The sequence below is a fragment of the Hibiscus syriacus genome, unplaced genomic scaffold (assembly GCF_006381635.1).
Source record: "Hibiscus syriacus cultivar Baekdansim isolate YM2019G1 unplaced genomic scaffold, ASM638163v2 tig00111398_pilon, whole genome shotgun sequence".
Taxonomy (NCBI): Eukaryota; Viridiplantae; Streptophyta; class Magnoliopsida; order Malvales; family Malvaceae; genus Hibiscus; species Hibiscus syriacus.
Genome location: NW_024063081.1, coordinates 795,674 through 812,553, shown reverse-complemented (window position 1 = coordinate 812,553; position 16,880 = coordinate 795,674). Strand labels below are relative to the sequence as shown.

Here is a 16,880-nt window from a genome sequence, read left to right as displayed (position 1 = left end):
AATAATAATAATAAATAATAATAATAATAATAATATAATAATAATTAATTTTGAACAAACTCAAAAAAATTGACTCAATTCAAATTTCATAAAACTCGACTCAACTCATAAAAAATAAATCAAATTTGAATGATAAAACACAACTCGTCAATCTGACTAATTTAAATAACTGAACTCAATCGAATACTCATACTTAACCATTGATCTAACTAAACCTCATAGTATCTTCTACTTTTTGTCTTTTACAAGAATGATAAAAACTGAGAAACAAAAATCCTCATATCTCTTCCCAACCCCTCACAGCTTCAATTTTTAGAAATCTCAGACTTATCTCAATGCTTCAGCTACTTTCCTTACAGGACAGGGAAAACCTCAATCAAATCAAATGGCATGCTAGTATTTATATATTTATTTTATTTATGTAGCTGAGATACAAAGGGGATAGTATTAAAAAGGTTAGATGAAGACATGTGATGGAAGAATTCTGAAAGAGAGAAAGAAGAGTATGCAGATCTGTAGAAAAAATATAAACAAAATTGGTGTATTTGGAAACCCTACGCATATGCATTGGGTGTAGGGTTTGTTCATATCTTGCAATCAATAATGAAGACAATTATTGTAAAAATGTGATAAACGGTCGTGTCCTTTTTTTTTGCTATAAAAGGTTTGGAAGATATTACATGAAAATAGCCCTACACTAGACATGACATAGCCACACATACATCTTCAACTTGCAGGTTTCCTTTTAAGTTTTCGGTGTCAACTCCGCTTGCAAATAAAACAAGTTTCATAAAAAAAACATTATTTTGATTTTTTCAAATTATTATTCCATTGACATTAACTCCCCAACTCTTACTTGACGTACTTTCGTTCTAAACAATTTCCTCTTTTTTTTCTATCTCAATTCTCCAAGACTTTTGATTTAGAAATATTTTTGAGGATGAATATGTATATTAATAACATAAATTTTTGTATTGGATAGATATAAATAAAATTTCAGGATGGACACATTAATTAAAATGAACAACTAACATAAAGAAATTCGAATTTCAGTGCCCATCCTGGACAAAGCCTACATCCGTCACTGTGTAGGAGCATATATATCGCCACTATGTAGGAGCATATGTACATGGTTATTTAGGGGATCCATTATTATCGTGTCGCACACCTGATTTTAGTGGAAGAGTTTTCCAACAAAATTTTTTTGTATAGATCAGACTTCGAATCCAATACTTAAACAATATCAAGTTACTTATCATTTGAATTAACACTCGTTGGTACAACAAATCAACAATCTCCCTTTTAATTGTATATGATTTTATTGTGAAATAAATGTTTAATTATATTATTTTATTGTAATTGATTAATGTTTCATTTAATGATTATTTTAAGGTTAGGTTATTAATATTCGTTAAATTTTTTTTTTGATGATATATTTTAATATTTAAAATTATTTTATCAACAATCAGTTGATCTAGTATGATAAAATACTAAATCTTTTAAATAAAGAATAAGAATTCAAATCTTGACGTTTAATAATAAAACAAATTAAGTTAAAAGAATGGACCTTATCTTTGCCACCCCTTTCGTTCCACTCACTTCTCTCGTCGTCACCCACCAACATCCAATTTATTCCAATCAACTCCTCGTCTGATTATTTTTTGTTCCTATAATTTCGTGTTGAATCAAAAAGAGTAAAAACTCTAATTGATCGAGAAGAAGAAAAACTCTCTTTAGAATAATCTCACAAAATTGCAAAAGGGAAGAACTCTTAAGAAAGCTTTCAAATGCTTATAATTAAGTTTTGATTGTTGGATGATAAAACTCAAATACAAGTAGGGTATTTATAGGTTACAAGAAACAATCTAAACCACTAATTAAAATAAGCACTAAATAATCTAAACCATTAAAATTAAAACATGAGAAAAATACTTAATTTTCACCTAACTAAATTGATGTAAGCAATGGCATCAAAACTAAATTGATGTAAGCAATGACATCAAATTAATTTAGGTGTGAACTTATTTAGGCTAATATTGAATTTTCAACACTCCTCCTCAATGTTAACCTCCATTCTTTGAATCACGCCATGCTGACGACGGAAATGTTCAAACTTTCCAACACTCAAGCTTTTTGTAAACAAGTCATCAATTTGCTCATCTGTCTTGATTTTCCTCATCTCAATCTCTTCTTGCAAAACTTTTTCCCTAGCAAAGTGGTAATGTACTTCCACATGTTTAGTTCTTGTATGAAAAATAGGATTCTCTGCCAGCCGAATTGCCGATTGGTTGTCACAGTACAAAGGAATTGCATAATCTACTGGTTGATGTAGATTATTCATCAACTGTATCAACCATGTACTCTCTTGAGCTGCCATTGCTACTGCTCGATACTCAGCTTCAGTGGTTGACAATGATACCGTTGGTTGTCTCTTGCTACACCAGTTGTTGATCTCCTGGTGTCATGATCTCCTGCATAATCAACATCACAATAACCAACTAACTTGCATTCTTCACCTTTCTTGTACAAAAGACCATAGTCAATTTTACTCTTCACATATCTCAGAATTCGTCGAACTGCTTCCAAATGAGGCTTCTTTGGATTTTGCATATACCGACTCATCACACCAACTGCATAAGAAATGTCAGGTCGGGTCAAGGTTAAGTAGATCAGACTACCTACCAATTGTCGATACATTGTTGTATCTTCCAAATCTTTTCCTTCATTCATGTGAACACATTTTGACATTTGGTTCCATTGGCGTTGAAGTTGACTTGCATTCGAGCATTCCAAACCTCTTTAACAAATTTTTAGTATATTTCTGTTGACACAAAAATATTCCTTCGTGTGTGCGATCAACCTCTAGACCAAAGAAGTGCTTAAGTTGTCCAAGTTTCTTCATCTGGAAACGAACTGATAAATTCTCCTTCGTCTGAAGAATTTCTGCCTCATCATTACCGATTATGATTAAGTCATCCACGTACACTAGCACGATAGCTAGCTTACCTTCATTGGCTTTGACAAACAAGCTAGAATCTGCAGGTGTTACTAAATAACCACTTTTCGTTAGAAATTCAGCAATCTTACCATACCACGCCCTAGGTGTTTGTTTCATTCCGTAGAGTGCTTTTCACAGCTTACACACATATTCAGGATGATCTTGACTTTGAAAACCCATTGGTTGGGTCATGTAGATCACTCGATCTAGCTCTCCATGTAGAAAAACATTCTTCACATCCATCAGCCACAAGTTCCAGTCTTTGTTGGCTGCAAGTGCAAGTAGGACTCGTACGGTTGTAAGTTTCGCCACTGGACTAAATGTTTCATCATAGTCTAGTCCATACTGTTGAGAGAAACCACGAGCTACCAATCGCGCTTTGTACCTCTCGATTGACCCATCTGGACGACGCTTTATCTTGTAAACCCATTTGTAAGATATGTGTTTCACATCGTTTATCTTTGGCACAATATCCCAAGTTTGGCTTTGCTGAAGTGCATCGATCTCTTCTTTCATAACTGTCATCCACTCAGAACTCTGCGATACTTCTTCGAACGTCTCAGGCTCTGTTACTTCTTTGATTATGGTTGCATTGGGATATTTGGGATTTGGCCTTCGTATTCTTGTTGACCTTCGGAGTTGAGATTGTGGAATTGATTCTTCTGTTTCACTAGGCCCACCTTATTCGTTTGGTTATTGATACACGCTAGTTTGCCAAGGATTCTGAGTCACTCTTTGTTCAACATCATCGCCATTTGGATCTTCTGATTCATCTGAACTTGTTTGGATTTGAACAGCATGTTCCCCCCATCTTTTGTTGTAGCTTGTCTCCAAATTCTCTCAAATATGACAACACCTCATTCTTTGAGGACCACCAAGAATATGCTTCATCAAATACCACATTTCGTAACGTATAACATCTTCCACTAATTGGATCACAATATTTCCACCCTTTTCTCTGGCTGTTGTATCCCACAAAGATACATCTAACAACTTTCTTATCAAACTTGCTCTGTAAATGATCAGGAACAAACACATAACACAACCAAATACTCGAAAGTAGCTAACTGTAGGTTTTATGTTCCATAGTTTCTCAAAGGGTGAAACAAATCCTAACATTGGTTGAAGAAGTCTGTTGATCACAAAGGCTGCAGTCCTCATTGCTTCAGCCCAAAACCTTCCAGGTACGTTCTTTGCATGTAGCATACTTCGATAAATTTCTACAAAATGCTGATTTTTCCTTTCCGCTACACCATTCTATTGTGGCGTGTTGGCTCAAGTGTACTGATGACGTATTCGACATTCCCTTAGGTATTGAGAGAACTTGTTTGATATATATTCTCCTCCATTATCTGTGCGCAAGCAACATATTTTCTTTCCCACTTCTCCTTCAGCTGAGTCTCTGAACTCTTTAAAATTTGAGAATGTGTCAGATTTTTCTTTCATAAAGAAAAACCACACATACCTGGAGAAGTCATCAATGAATGTTACCATGTACCGCATACCGCTAATTGACTGTTGCTTAACCGGTCCGAACACATCATAGTGAATCAACTCCAACAGTTCTTTTGCTTTAAACTTGGACTCGTCATATGGTAATTGGTGTGCTTTACCATACTGGCATCCCGCACAGACCGTGTCTGTTCTCACGTCTAGTTGAGGAAGCCCTTTAAGCATCGACTTCTTCACCATCACACTTTGCTTGGAATAGCTAACGTGACCTAACCGCATGTGCCATAGATCTGATATCTCATTTTTTTCTCGTGCTGTCTACATATGCAAACTCTGCTGACATCACGTAATTTGACTCTAATGTCGTCCCTCCATTGTTGGTGTTTCTGATATTTTGACGTCACAATAAACCTTCACGTCTTGGGGACCAAATAAGACATAATGGCCTGATGATGTTAGTTGAGCCACAGATAGCAAATTTTTCTTTATTCATGGGACATGATAAACATCTTGGAGTTGCACCTAGTTAGTATTATATCGAGGCGTAACTATCATCTTACCGATGTGAGTTATCGATAACCTTGAGTTATCAGTTGTCACCACCACACGACCTCCATTGTACTCAGACAGGTTTTGCAACTTATGTTTGTCACCTGTCATATGATTTGAGCAGCCTGAATCTACGATCCAATCATTCTTGTAGTCAATTTGTTCTGGTGTTGTTACCGTGAGAGCTAATTCTTCTTCCTCCGTAGCAAATAACGCTTCAGCATCCCAACCATCTTCACTATTCTCCTTCGAACTGGAAGTAGCAATATTAATTTCAACAGGCTTTTTCTTGGTCCAATAGTCTTTTTCCATGTGGCCCATCTTCTCACAATTGTAACACTTGCCATCGAACTTTCTACTATTACCGTGATTCTTGGAAGCTCCCCCTGAATGGGGGTCTCCATTTCCTTGGTAATTTTTCACCTTGTCACCATCCTTTTTAGATCTACTGCCAGTATACCGCTGAAAAGTGCCTCTGCTTTTACTGGTGTAGAGCGCTTCCTCTTCACCCTTCAATGAGACTCCTCTCATTTGCTTGGCCATGGCTTCTTGACCTGCAAGCAAATTTTCGAACTCAACAAGCGATGGTTGTGTCGACCATCCCTGTATAGCGACAACAAACCCTCGATATTCGGGTCTCAACCCATGGACAATTATTCTTTTTATCATGGCTTCCCCAATAGCAGCTGTCGGATCTAATTCTGAAATTTTGTGGCATATCGACTTCACCTTGTGAAAGTATTGAGCAACTGCCATGTCGCGTTGCACCATTAATAGAAGTTCATTCTCGAGAAGTTGCAATTTTGTATCGTTCCTCTTCGAAAAGAGTGTAACAAATGTGTCCCATGCTTGCTTTAGTGTTTTAGCATCCCGGATGTGCTCTAACATTTCTTCTTCAATTGTGGTCTTTAAAGCAAACATTGCTTTGCCTGCTTTAATTTTCCACTTTCGCAAGATGCCATTGGCATCTTCTGCTGCCGGTTGTGTAACTTCTCCACCACCGACAACCTCCCAAAGGTCTTGACCTTGTAAGTATTACTCCGTACATGTTGCCCACGTGTTGTAGTTTTTGTTGTTGAGCTTCTTGATTCCTCCAACTACTTGAAGATCACCCATCTTAACGACAAGGCTTTGACTATACCGAACAAGTTTGAGTAACAAACGTGTAGAGTACTAAATTACTCTAGACACAAAGAATCTTCACAAGGTTTGTAATAACCCCGACAATAATCTCAAAAAAACTTTTCTGATTTGGAAGTTCAGTTAAAAACTGCAGGCACAGAGCATACTTGGAATTTCAAGAGACCTTAAAAACGTGGCTCGGATACCAATTGTTGAATCAAAAAGAGTAAAAACTCTAATTGATCGAGAAGAAGAAAAACTCTCGTTAGAATAATCTCACAAAATTGCAAAAGGGAAGAACTCTTAAGAAAGCTTTCAAATGCTTATAATTAAGCTTTGATTGTTGGATGATAAAACTCAAATACAAGTAGGGTATTTATAGGTTACAAGAAACAATCTAAACCACTCATTAAAATAAGCACTAAATAATCTAAACCATTAAAATTAAAACATGAGAAAAATACTTAATTTTCACCTAACTAAATTGATGTAAGCAATGATATCAAAACTAAATTAAATTTAAGCAATGACATCAAATTAATTTAGGCGTGAACTTATTTAGGCTAATATTGAATTTTCAACATTTCGTTCCAGGTAGTTTGACTCTGTCAAAATTCTTGGGCAAAGAGTTGGATGATAATATTGAGTTAATGGTCGGTTGTAGGAATAAGATTTAAGGTTTTATTTTTAAATTTATAAGTTTTTAAACGAATCAAATGAAAAAAAAAATTAGAAACTTACCACGTTTCATATTATTAAGATTCTTCGAATACTATAACAAGTATTTTAATTTTGGATTAAATAGCGATATCTATGCCTCATTAGACAATATGATTTTTTTTAATTATCAATTTAATACATTAACTACTTACAGGCACGCAATTGATCTTGAACAGGAGTACCTACCTAGTGCTCATAATTAAGAAGCTCAAATTTAAAAACTAGTCTCATAAGTCGATAATTAATGTCATTTGTATCTTAAAACAGAGTCGTAGAGTAGGAACGTCTAAGTATGCTTTGAATAGATGATCCATCAAAGAAATTGCAAGTTTTATGTTTGCTGAGACTCGATCCTATACAGGGTTATTAATAATTGCTTAAATAATGATAAAAAAAATCCACAAGCAAATTCAATCTAAAATGTTAGAAAATATTAGAAAATAGTTATATTTATTTATTATTAATTTTCAGTTCTAATCGAACTAGGATTTTAGTTTTCCTTTTTCTAAAATATTTTCTTCTCTAAATTAAAACAAGAAACTTGTTTTTTCCCTTCCCATTCAGATAATAACATATACTCGTCTTTTTGAAATTAATCAAAACCATCTCATTATAAAATATTAACCATCTTATCTAATGGCTATGGTATTTTACAATTACAACAATTTCGAAGATTTTTACTCACTCCTAATTGAAAATTGTTTTATTTCAGTTCCGAATTTCACCATCAATTATCGTAATAATGGTGATCCTAAATTTGACAAACAGATTTTAAAGAAGTGTATTTCATGTTCCAATAATTCGAGGGTTTTACGGACTTCAAACTCAAGTGTAATTCTAAGACTGGAAAATTACATGTAGCGACTGACTATATTTCTCACATCATCACACTACAAATTAAATGGTATATATGAAAGAAGTCAGAAGTAGAAGGTATAAAATTAAACATTGATGAATTAATAGTTCGAGAATATTCAGGTTTTGGTGGTTTACTTTGAGACTACAAGGGTAAGTCATATTCCTTGGTCACAATCTTTTTTAAGATAATATTTTCTTAGTTGAACTGGTGGATGTGTGGAGAGGTTTTATGTTAAAACGCTTAACCGAAAATTTTATTGTATGATCTGAAGATTAATCGACACTTTAAAACTTCTGTCATGAAAAGAAAGACTTCTTACAAAAAACGAAGATATAATTTAATTCGATTGAATTTATTGTATAATATTTTAATGAGATGTAATATTTGAAGACTATCTTCACTTCTTTACATATGAAAGTTTATTATAAATATATTAAATCAAATTAAATAATATAACATTACGTTACCATTCATCAAATGGCATTATTATTCTGTATTAATAATTGCTTGTGAAACTATATAAAAGCACTACGCCATGGAACATTAACAATCTTCAATTGATTACATTGAAAAAGACCATTAATAGTTAACTTCATCCATATGGATAAGCAGATGTGAAGGTAGAAGAGTTACAGTAAATAGGAACTCGTATTACTCTCTCATCACCCATATTTACAAATGAAATTGAACAGACGACACGAAAACATTATCAAGGGTTTAGCATTTGCATATAACTATTACTAGTAATCATTCTGTCTTAGCTTAATTTCCATGTGACAATATCAGGGAGATGAGTTTAACCTACGCCTGGGGCGAACTTTAACCATCAAAGGATGAGCCATTTCACAAGATAGCCTAAGAACCTCGGATAAGTCGAGGGTGTTTTGGTCCGAGGGTAGCCATTCGAACTCATGCATAAGGGTGGCAACCCAGAAGCTGACGGTGGTCAAACCCAAATTCTTTCCCGGGCATGATCGCCTGCCCGACCCGAATGGAGCCAACCTAAGATCCGAACCAAGCACCGAAAACTCCACCTCACCCTCTTTAGTGACAAATCGATCGGGTATAAATTCCAATGGGTCCTCCCACTCTTGAGGGTCCCTCGAGATGGCCCACATGTTAACCATTGCCATTGTCCCTTTCGGCACATCATACCCATTGATAGTTACATCGGTGATAGCTAGGCGGGCCCAAGAGAGCAGTGGACCCGGCGGATGAAGTCTTAAAACCTCCTTGATCACTGCCGGAAGATAAATCATGTTCGTCACATCAGACTCTTCAACGGCTCTTGATCTACCAACAACTTTGTTAAGCTCATCATGGACCCTTTGTTGAACATCATGATGAAACAACCCTAGCCAAAATCCACTCGATCAAGACTGCCACGGTGTCAGTTCCCCTGAATATCATTTCCTACACAATAAACAAATGACCATATTTAGTACCACCAAACTCAGTACCCGAAATTGTATTATTTGACTTATCTTTTAATAAACGTCATTTTTGGACCCAAAATAAATATTACTATATGATAAAATAATGATTATTATAAGAACTCAAGTAGTATTGGATATATAGCTTACCCACAGGACGGCGATCATGTCGGAGTCTGATAATTTATCGGTACCTTGGAGAGAGAGTAAAACATCAACAAAATCTTGTGTTTCGCCGTTTGTTTTAGCTCTGTGTTCGGATATGATTCGGGCGACAAAGCGGTTAACTTTAGGTACTACGTTTGAGCATCGAACTCTAATTTTTTGAGGGTCGAAATCTGCTAGCCAAGGAAGATGGTCGGACCAGTTTAATGTGCCAAGTAAATCGTACCCTTCATCAACCAGTTCTTGAAGTTCTTCAGTTTCATTATCTGTTGAATTTAACTTGTATTTTAGTCCGAATATTGAAGTCGTCATGTTGTTCAAAGAAGCTCGTTTGAGCACTTGGCGAACGGGAAAGGTTTGGCCATGTTGAGCAAATAAGGTGACCATTTCGGAGGCAATCTCGCGTCTCTGATCCTCAGTGCCTTTTATTTGCTTAGGACAGAAAAGGTGAGTCGCCGCGATTCTCCTCAAGGTTCGCCAGTAAACACCGTAAGGAGCGAAGCCGATAGCTCGGTTGAACATCAAGCTATAAGCCGACTCTTTCACCGGCCGATCAGCAAAAACAGAGCTGTTAAGAATCTCTTTGGCTACATCAGGATTGCACGTGACGATAACACGAGTGTCACCGAGGCTAAAGGCCATTAGCCTCTTGGCTTTGCAGGCTTCAGCAGCGGCCGCAATCCTGTGGTGAGCCAAAGAGTTGGCCATGAGGTTCATGCTGCCAATCAGAGGCAACCCTCTAGGCCCTGGAATTGGCTTGTTAGCGGCGGAAAAAGAAGAACGGTTCAAGATCCTGAACTTGCCCCATGCTGAACCACCGGGGTGAGCCCAGTAAATAAGGGTGATAACAAGCCAAGAAAGGATGATGAGAATAGAACATGCAAAGCTTTCTTCAGAAAAAGCTCGCCATTTGGACGCGAGGGCAAGGAACCACACACTCTCAATGTCACTTCTCATGGCTGGATTCTGGGAATTAAAAGAAGGTAGTAGAAGGATGGTTTGGGGTGTAAACTAACGAGTGTGGTGGCTGCTATTTATATTGGCCAATATCTTAAACGGGGATAACATCAAATAACCGTTATACTATACAACTGATTTTTGATTCAATTATATATTTGAGGAATACGGTGGCACGTATTTTTTTTATTAATTATAAAGTATAAGCGCCGCCACATTCCATGACGAACTATAAGGAAAAAAGAGACATTGGAGCGCGTGGAAACACGACCTTATTTTCCTAGGATCATGAGCTGACGTTTATTTATTTGTCGGGAAACTGCACAAAGTGAATAGACGAGTGCTAAAAAATCAGGTTGACAGAGTCTAGCTTATTGAGGCCAATTTGGAGTGTGAAACGAATAATAATAATAATAATAATAATAATAATAATAATAATAATAATAATAATAATAAACCTCAAGACCAGTTTTTGAGGAATATATATTTTATTACTTGTTTTGATATTGTCCAACCCAGGTATGTTCCTAGAAACATGCTTTTATATTTAATTTCATTTAGTTGTTGTTAGATAATGCGAATGCCCCCAAGTAAGGGTGGGATTGGAGGTAAACGACGGCGCGTGGAGAAAGTTAAGATGGGTTTCAAGTTTCAAAGGAATGAGAGGAGGTAGTCGTGTGGATGGATGTTGTCGGGTGGCGTAGCAACGGCAGCACATGACACCCATGCACCTATGCCGCTCTCCCCCGTAAACTGCTTTTTGGGACACCCACTATGGCTTAAAATCGCCATATCTAAAATCCTCGGAAAACACATATTTCCCTGTCTTTTCGACACGCGTACGTTTCATGAAATGTCTATGTACATGACGGTGACAACTCCTCCTCTTTTCATACTGATCCCTCACACGTGGCCTCATCAAACACTACTTTTTTGTTCTTTCTACAATCATATTCCTGTAATGTCCATTCTTTGTTTGCAATTACGACTGTGTATGAGGTTAGAATCGTCAACTGAAAATTTCGACCGTCAAACTTGTAATAATATGGTGTCCACGTATTACTCTTTCAGCCGGTATGAGCAATCCCTGACCGTTGATGTTGCTAGCCATAAAGCAACCCGGTAGTCAGAACTCACAGGTTTTGATTTTTTTAAGAGATCAGTTTCCTGGAAAGGGTAGGAGAGTAAAACAAAGGTCAATTCATTGTAAATCTAATTTTATAAATGAGTCGAATGGAAATCGTACGATTGTCATTTATGGTGAACCACTATTAATTAGCTTCATTCAAAAGAAAAATAAAAAAAAGTTGCAAAGTGTTGGGGTAGGCAGCCAAATTAATTAAGATCATATTCATAATAGGGAATTATTGGATTCCTTTTTCTTTCCTTATATAATATTTATTAGGGTAAAATACGTAAATTGATCGTGTAATTATAAGATTTTATTTTATTAAGTTTTTTTACTATTAAAGTTATAAAATAATTCATCGATTATATGATGTTATTTTGTTAATCCATTCAACTATTAAAGTTATAAAATGAACAATTGACGATTCATATGTTCTAAAACTTGTCATTTTCTATTAAAAGATTGAGTTTGGAACATATGGATAGTCAGATGATCATTTTATAATTTTTAATAATCGAATAACTTAACAAAATAGTTTTATATAATCAAATGACTATTTTGTAACTTTTAATAGTCAGAATACTCAACAAAACACCATATTATTATAAGTATCATTTGTGTACATACCATATTTATAGTATTACTTTTAATATAATATTTTTATATAACAAACATAAAATATATTGTAGTCAAGTCTCACAAGTTTTCTTTGTTGTTCAGTTTAATCCATAAATTATTTTATTTGATTTTAAATTAAATCATATTTATTCTTGAAATTTATAATTTAGTTTAATATTTTCTTATTCTATTGTTAATATTATTTTATTTTCTTATTCTATATTTTTTTATTTTCTAAATGGTTGATTTTAGTTTTATTTATATTAAAACGTGATACATAATGTTTTTAATTAAATAATTTTTAAAATATTTGATAAACTTTAATTAAAAATAAATTAACAATATTATACATAATTTTTATTTATACTAATCAAATAAAAATCATTTAAATAAATTCATCTCAATCTTCATTAGAATATATCACGTGATACTTTTGAAAAATATTTAGACAGATATCATCTTGTATTTATCTCAAATGTATTAAAAAGTTTAAATCTTAACGTTGTATATATAATAATAAAATAAATTAAAGTAGTTATTTTCGTAATTGATCTTTTAAGTACTCAAATATTAACCTTGATTTTTCTGGTATGAATCATACACTAAACCAAATAATTGCTTTAAAAAACGTAATAAATACGACCTAATAAATTATAAGAAAGTAATGATAATAAATTTATGAAGTTTCAATCTATAGGTATTGATAAACTACAATCAATATAACTAAGAATATAATCAAATTAAATCAAGTGGTCTTAGTGATAAAAAAAATTATTTCTCTATCTTAAGTTCATGTCTTTCGGTAGAGATGTATGTAGAACTTTATGTTAGAGGGTGAACTTATAAAATTTCAGGAGGACAAAAATAAATTTTAAAAAATATATATACAAAGAAAACTTCAAAAATATATAGGACTTTGAAATTTTCAGGGACAATTGTCCCACCCGCCCCCTTAGACCATATGTATCTCTAGGCAGTGACTAGGATACCAGCTCAAGTGGGCAAAGTATAATTAACCATAAAAAATGAGGGACAAATTATTATTATTAAAATGAGAGACAAAATCAAAACACTAAAATTTGAATATATAATTTAATATTTATTCATGTATATTTTAACATTATAAAAAAAATTAAGGCCTAGTGGTTCCCTACAACGAAGCATAGCTTCGTCCCTATTTGCAGGATATATATATTGTCAATTTTCGTAACCATTTTCCGGTCGGACAATCGTTTAATTGTTTTAAAAAATAGTTACGACTTTAAATTTGGGAAAATCGGGTGATTTTGGATTAATTCAGAATAAATTGGATAGAATCGCCATCGACCTTTGGGTTAGGTAGGTTGAATACCTAAAAACGTCTTTTAAAAATAATTTTAAGAAAAAACAATTTTTAAGACAAAAGTTGGTCTGCATTTACCAAGATTCGATTAAAATGGGTTCGGGAGTCGGTTACGCATGGGGAAGGATTAGCACCCCCATAGCGCCCAAAATTAGTACTGTGTCGCTTACATATCGTCATAAATAATGGAAAATATGAATCGAATATAAAGTTAAAATATGATCATTTTATCGAAGTTTAATTTGTTTTGAATTATTAATTAAAAAGAGAAAATTCTTTAATATGAAAAGAAATCTCGACATTAGAAATCCTTTGTCGGGAAAGTTGTTTCATCTATTTATTATTCATAAAAAAATCAAATCAAATATAAATTGACTATTGTCCTTTACATAAAATAATAAAATATATTGAATAATAAAATAATAAAAATATTCACATGCACCAAAAAAATTACCAATCTTTATTAGAAAGATGAAAAATATTCAATTATGTGATAGGAGTCAAGTTATGCTCGTGAAGTTCATACATTTCTTTCGAATTGAAAAGTATATATAAAAAAATTAAGTATAGAGGTTCTTGATCAAATAAATTCACATGGACTTACACATATTAAATTGGTAAATGTAATTACAAGATATAAACACATTATGCGAATGACTATTACTATTATATATATGGCATACGTATCTATAATTATACATTATATATATAATATAGAAAGATTTCCAAATGAAACGTAAATTTACACAATAATTAACAAGCACGAAATAAACTAATTGCACTATATGTTTGTAAATTGATCTTATAAACTTTTTAAGTTACATGAAAACTAAAAAAAAAGTCATAACACAGCAAAATGCAAAGGACTGCTCTGTAAAATGCTCCTAAATCGTGACGACTAAACATAATTTACCCCAAAACTTTTTTTTATATATTCTAATGTAAAAAGCCTAACCCTAAACTTATTCTAAACCTAACATTCAGTCGTTTCTCATATCCCTCTCTACTCTTCTTCTTCAATCAAAACCACCCTCATAGCTTCCATCTCCACCTTGATTTTTATTTGTTTACCTCTCAAGATCTCTCTCCTAGGCCTACAAACGGCTGCCATGCTTGAAGGAGACCACTGTTTACCGACACTCGACGATACCCTTTACTCCGACTGCCAAAGAACTCAAACAACCAAGGTAACATAATCTCATCACTCTCCTTACTTCTTTTCTTTATTTTGTTTCGAAATTTTTGGTTTTCCTGTAACTAATCTCAACCCCCTAACTATCTAGCCACCTAAACGTTCAAAACTCCCTAACATCATTCATTAATGATCCCTTATCTTTGGTCACCGTTCATGGTGGCCGATTGAACTTTAAGCCAACCTAAAACATAAACACACCTTCCTCTCTATTCTATATCCAAAATCCTCTATATAATGACCCTAAAAACTAACACCTGACAATGCTATTTTCTCAATTTACAAATATGGTGAAATGGGCAAACTACCAAGGTTAACCACTTAAGCTAATTTCTTTGGTTATTTAATAATTCAATAATGGTTGGTGGGTGAATTCCTCTGCCTTTTTTATGATTTTCGCTTATTCGTTTATTTTGAAATGCATCACACACACACACTCAATGCACAAAAATATAAATGGAATACCTCATAAAATTATCAATATTGATTTCGAAAAAGATGGGAAGACCCTGATACACATCTCGACACTTGAACACTGGGTAAGGAAGAATCCTTTTTACACACTCTTTTTCGTATTTATTGCTCCTCTCTAAACAACAGTGAAGATTTTTCTCTTTGAATCCATTTTTTCTTATCGAGACCCCAAGCTGAATTTTTTGCCCCCCCTTTTTTTATTGGTTTCTGTTTGCTTCCCCTTTTATTGTTGGTTGTTCTCTATCCTTTTATGGTTGCAAGTCAATAATTTGGTGATGACTTTGATCGATGAAATCTGGTTATAGCAGGTTGAATCTCGGATTATCCGAAATTTATTTTGTTTTTTTAAACATTTTTTCAATGTAGTGGTTGGCTCATTATTAATGATATTTTGTCCCATCCCCTTTGCTATTGTCACTTGCATGTTCTTATCTTGAATGTAGGAATCACTGTGCCCCACGAGCCTGACTTTATCATGGTGAGTCATATAGTTGTTTGATATAGTGATTGCGGTGGACCCATGAATGGAATCAACCAGACCATCATTATATTTTGACAAGGAGTTATGATCCACCCAAACATGGCTACCGCCAAAGATAGATACATCGTCGCCATCCGATATGGTTCACCAAGCATAATGCTTCGGGAAGTCTCTCACTATAGCATTTCCTCCTTGCTTGCAATCATGGATGTTTAGGCTCGGATTATATTGGGCCTGCAACAAAATGTAATAATAATATTAATGATATAATAATAATAATATATCATTAATATTTATAATAGTTTTTTAATCCAGGTCAAAAACGGGTGTCTACAGCTGCCCCTCTTTGCGCATTCTTATGTTAACAAGAATAGGGCAAAGATGAACAAGACAACCAATTTTTGTCCGGTCTTCTTTTTTTAGCGTTTGATTTGGATATCGTTCGTTGTAAAGTGTTGGATTGAACAAGTTCTTCTCATTATGAACTTCTTTCTCTTTGGATAAGTTCTTCTCATTATGAACTCTTCATTGGAAATGTCAATCCCTCAAGTGAGATGTCACTGATTCAAAATGCCATGAATTGAGTGATAGGTCGAACAAGCTTTACTCATTATGAACTTCTTCTCCCTCTGTCAGATGAGTTCTTTTCATTATGAACTCTCCATTAGAAATGTCAATCCCTCAAGCGAGGCGTCACTGATTCGAAATATCGTTAATCGAGTGATAGGTAGAACAAGTTCTTCTCATTATGAACTTCTTCTCCCTCTGTCGGATGAGTTCTTCTCATTATGAACTCTCAATTGGAAATGTCAATCCCTCAAACGAGGCGTCACTGATTCGAAATATCGTGAATAGAGTGATAGATCGAACAAGCTCTTCTCATTATGAACTTCTTCTCCCTTTGTCGGATGAGTTCTTCTCATTATGAACTCTCCATTGAAAATGTCGATCCCTCAAACGAGACGTCACTGATTCGAAATACCGTGAATCGAGTGATAGGTCGAACAAACTCTTCTCATTATGAACTTCTTCTCCCTCTGTCGGATGAGTTCTTCTCACTATGAACTCTCCATTGAAAATGTCAATCGCTCAAGCGAGACGTCACTGATTCGAAATGCCGTGAATCGAGTGATAGGTTAAACAAGCTCTTCTCATTATGAACTTCTTCTCCCTCTTTCGGATGAGTTCTTCTCATTATAAACTCTCCATTGGAAATGTCAATTCCTCAAGCGAGTCGTCACTGATTCAAAATATCGTGAATCGAGCAACGAAAATATTGAAAACATCTAGCACTGAAGGTCTTATGGATTGCCCGAGGGACTTACAAATCAAGAAACCCCCTGAAGGCTTAGTTTCTTAAATCTCATTTGAAAACATCCTGCACTGAAG

General features: G+C 34.4%; 1 pseudogene; it reads right to left on the bottom strand.

Annotated features, from left to right (window-relative positions):
- Window positions 1–3,326: 3,326 nt before the first annotated feature.
- On the bottom strand, window positions 3,327–10,289 carry LOC120161197 (annotated as a pseudogene).
- Between the last annotated feature and the right edge of the window lie 6,591 nt (window positions 10,290–16,880).